Source organism: Rhagoletis pomonella, unplaced genomic scaffold (genome assembly GCF_013731165.1).
Source record: "Rhagoletis pomonella isolate Grant_MI unplaced genomic scaffold, Rhpom_1.0 Rhpom_scaffold_00005, whole genome shotgun sequence".
Taxonomy (NCBI): Eukaryota; Metazoa; Arthropoda; class Insecta; order Diptera; family Tephritidae; genus Rhagoletis; species Rhagoletis pomonella.
The window spans coordinates 18,999,083-19,003,726 of NW_023458559.1; the positions used below are offsets into that span (position 1 = coordinate 18,999,083).

General features: G+C 35.7%; 1 long non-coding RNA gene across 2 annotated transcripts; it reads right to left on the reverse strand.

Annotated features, from left to right (window-relative positions):
* Positions 1-1,228: 1,228 nt before the first annotated feature.
* LOC118739832 lies at positions 1,229-2,717 on the reverse strand. Of its 2 annotated transcripts, none has more exons than XR_004993065.1 (3): positions 2,470-2,717; positions 2,270-2,397; positions 1,229-2,207 (listed from the first exon to the last, which is right to left on the reverse strand). It is a non-coding gene; the product is annotated as an uncharacterized LOC118739832 (long non-coding RNA). The 2 variants fall into 2 exon arrangements; XR_004993064.1 differs by having other exon boundaries at positions 2,508-2,716.
* Between the last annotated feature and the right edge of the window lie 1,927 nt (positions 2,718-4,644).

The following is a 4,644-nucleotide window of genomic DNA, read 5'->3' on the forward strand; positions in this document are numbered from 1 at the left end:
TGTATGTACATATGTGTCTGAATTACAGATCAAAAATTGTAAGCAACAAAAGGCAACTTGCGCGGTTGGTCGAGCTGATGCAGGAGAGTGAGGACATAGGCAAAGGAATTTCCGTAAAGAGCAGTGGAGGAAGCTCCGCTTCTTTTGTGAAAGATATACAATATTTCTTGTGCATATAATTCCGGCTACGCCATCCACAGTGTTTTTGCGCAGAACCAACATCAAAGTTTACAAAATACTGCATAATTTATTAATTATGTAGTGCTCGGAAACTTGAAATCTTTATGTTAAATTAAAGTTTAATTGTTTCACTATACTTGTATGTTAAAGTTTTAAAACTCGGGTCACGCGTTTGGACACAAATACTCAACATCATTGTACAAATAACTAAACGGTACCGTATTTCTTAAACTTCCATAAAATTTATTAATGAGGAAAACAGCTTTTCCTGCAAATCCTGTAAAACCTAAGAACCTTGAAGCATCGGGAACGCAACTTCTATTCATAAAATTCACATATGTACATACACTTCATCTTCCAACTCCAAGGGATCCGACGAATCTCGCAATTCCCTCCTTGCTTTAGCCAACTCTACTAATCTATTAGCTTCCACATCATCTTCCTCATCACTAAACCATATTTCAACTGTGTCCATTTTTTAAATTTTATAATAAAAGGAATTATTTCAAAAATGATGTAAATGAAACATTAAAGAAACAAATGTAAACAAACAAACAGCTGTTTACAATTCCGTCAACCATTCACAATAGTACAAATTTTTATCGATCAAGTTACACAATAGCAAAATAAAAGATGATCGACTCGATCGACAAATTTCTATTCTACTGCCAGTCGACACTCGCAATAGGGGCCTAAGTATCTTGATTTCTGTAGAATACGTATTAATTTTTTTAACCTTTTTAAAAAAAGGGAGGACAGTCGGATCTACGTAACCAGAACGACCTGAATGAGCATTAAAGTCGGTTGTATTTTTTGCTCAAAATTACTTGTTATTATTCAGATACAGTTTCGCTACTATTTAGAGATTTCTCGACATACTTGTTCACATTACTGTTATTTATTATTTTTCTTATTAGTCGTTTATATGTTTAGGACTTACTGTGGGTGCTTTAAGATTCATTTTGTAAATATGTATGTACATATAAAAAACAATTGCGATATTTTATTTTATTTTAAATTATGAATTTTATTCGTGCAATTTTTTATGTTTAATAGTTTTGAGATTTTTTGGTTCTGTTGTATTCTTTTATTGCATATCTTTAACTCTTTTACTTTAAGTTATAATGTTGAAGATAAGCCTTCTGCCTTTGTCAAGCACTTTATCTAGGTACGAGAAATTTAGCATATGTACGTAAGAGCATAGGGTAGGTATAGGGCTGTGCTGCCGCGATTCTCCAACATCTTGTCAAAGGAGAAAATATATTGGTGGCGGAATCCATCGTAGTCCGATTTTTCATAAAATCTACAAAAAAGCGATCACTGAATCTGAACTGCTATGAACGTGTGTATTCAAAGCAAGCACTGCGTTCGTAGCTACTCGAATTAAATTGCATTTTCATAGATTTCACGGAAAATCGGACTACGATGGATTCTATGACAGCCTTGATTAGTTCGTGCCAATATAGCATCTCAGTTACCAGCTTTCAGTTGCTAGTTGCCATCGGTAATACCATTTCAGCCACTGGCCAACCCACTGAAGTTCGGTTGTCCTCCGTAATCGACCCATAAAATCGGAATCGAATATGCATGCACGTTCTGCAGAACGATAAATATTTTGTAAATGTGTGCTCTGTCCGCTAACGAATTCCAGCCATGTGTGAAATATCGTATGTGAAGCCTCCGTCTAACTTAACGATTGTCAAAGGCACGCCAGAAGATGTTTCATCATATGTTTTCGACCATCGTCTTCTTCGAGTAAGTTCATCGATTCCAAAAACTTTACAACCTCTATGTGCCAGCATCCCTTAGTGTTTTTGCCAATGACATGGCACTATTGCACTGTTAATAACCAAACTTAGCCGCAGTTGCAAACACACGTGATATAATAGCTATTGTCGGCATGTGGGAATCCCCAGGAAATGGCGTTTGTTCAGCTATCAAAATCATTACACCGACGGCGGTGGGCAGTACTGCTGGAACATATTTACCACAGCGGTGGTTGTGGCGTTTTGTTCTGCAACAATAGCCTGCAATGATGACATGTCATATAATGTCGATGAACAAAGATATAAAATTGAAAATGACTAACCTTATTCCCGGCCGATTGGGAGACCACCCTTGGTCACGACCAGAACGCATTTACCAAGAGGAAAAACCGCAGGGATTGCAGTAGTTCTTGCAATCACCGTTGATGATGCTGTGCTTGTAATTAATAGTCTGAAAAGGCAGAAAATTGCATGAATCAAATGTTAAACACATCAAATAAATAAATTTCAATAATTTTTTTACCATTTTACAAACCGAATTACCAAGAAATAGAAACTCACCGCTTTGCGATACAGAAATAATAACCAACAGGGGTGCATTTTCTTGGTAAACAACAGAAGCGCTCAGAGCAATCTGATCCACAATATTATTTTCTGAAAAATAAGACTTGAAAAGAGTTTTTAAACATGATTATCACATTATCTAATTAGCGCACACTATCGAGTTTATTTCTAGTAGAATATAATTGTATTATCTCAGACTTTTTTTCAATGTTTTCTAATATTCGTTCTTTTGGAAAGCAAAAGCAACCATGCGCTCAATTTCTTGTGGGGAAATTTGGCCCCCATAAAGGACTTTCACCACGAAACAGCTACAAAAACAAAAATCTTTTCTACTGGTATACTGTGCTCATAGCTCACACACATAGCACAAAGCTCGATTTGGTGTTCGATGCATGTCCTTGCCGGCAGAACTGATTCCACCTTTACGCCAGGTTTGCGTCCGTAGGAAACGAAAAAAAAACTTATATAACACGCTTTCCTTTTGTTTTCGCTATTACACTTTGCCACTGCGCACTTCATTTTGCTTTTTAATTTCTCAATAATTGTTTAAAACCACGCAGAAATATTAAAATTGTTATTTGGTTTTTTCGTATGCTCACATTCAACAATTGCACCAAGATAACGTCACGCACACAGCTCATTCTGTCAAAATCACAAAGAGCGGATTAGCGGTACCGCGATTGGCGCAATCTCTATTTCTCTCAATCGTGACACGTATGCATATACATACATACATATGTGAAAGTAAGTGTATATTTTTGCTGCGTGATAAATTTAAATATTGAGATTTTACTAACTTCATGTTCAATGTAACTTTTTGTTCCTAATTTTTTTTGTTTGTATCTTCTTTTGTTTGTTAATTTAAGATAAAGATTGGCCCCTGAGGATGCTAAGGAGTTTAGCGAAACGTAGGGCAAAGCAGTGAGGAAAAACGTTTGTTTCAATTTCACCAATTAACTAGGCCAAAGAAGCTTATCAAAATAAATAAAATTTATGTGTTTATTTTTGCTTTTAATTAATACTCAAAAAGTTTAACATTAATTATTGGCAAATCTAAGGCTGCTAAATAAAAATATGTAAAATATTAAGGTGTACTTAATCAAATGTTAATTTTGCTGTATATTCGTGACTTCCATTATATTTTTTGACTGCCAAAGTAGTGGTTTTGGTCCATAATTACTAGTATTTTTCTGTCTGTTTTGAACTAGTATGAGACTGGTATATTGCTGACCGGTATCTGACAATTGCCATCTCGTAGGACATCCCCATGTAAAAATACCAGTTGCATGGAAAAAATATAGTTGGCGGACTAGTTGGGCATGCGGTTCAAACTAGTTGTGAGGTAGTTTACAACTAGCACATTTGACTACAGGGAATCAACAATAAAGTATGTTGGCACCATGATACACTTATTCACAGGTATTGTCTTCCCATAGAGTTCTGCTTCACATTGATATTCGTGCTCTTTTATTCTCATTCGTTATTTTCTAAGTGTTGCGAATAAAACTACGCACTTAAATTTAAGCCAGTCACAACGAAAATTGTAAAAAGAAAGTCCCCGCTACGTGCTTCTTTGGAAAAAAACACAGTGCCCCAAATATAAAATGTACGGCAAATAGAGAAATCGGCTAAAAACGGCAAACTTTTTTTTGCAAAACGGCTAACAAATCGGCTGCCGGCTAAATCGCATTTTCTTCGGCTGTTTGCTATCGCAATCGGCTAAATCTAGCCGGGAAAGGACTAAAATGGCAACACTGACTATGTGGTAGTTTAAATCTACACTGCAGTCTCTTATGATCCTGTGAACTAAAGGAATATAAAGAACTTTTCTTTCCGACCGCTTAACACCTGAATCATAACGAAATTTTTAATGTGTCTTATTTGAGCAAATTATCCAGTGGCGCATAGAGGGAATTTTTTTTTGTGTCAATAAAGCTGCGTTCTCTTCAAATTCCACCCGATTTTGATAATTGTATATATTGTTGGTAAACATATGCTCTATCACTTATGATTGTCACTTACGATTGCTATGAATTTTTCCCCCTTTTTGTTAAGATTTACAGATTTGGTGTCTTCAAACTAAAAACAAAAGCACCAAAAAACGCACCAAGCACTAAACTCGAAAATTTTCGCT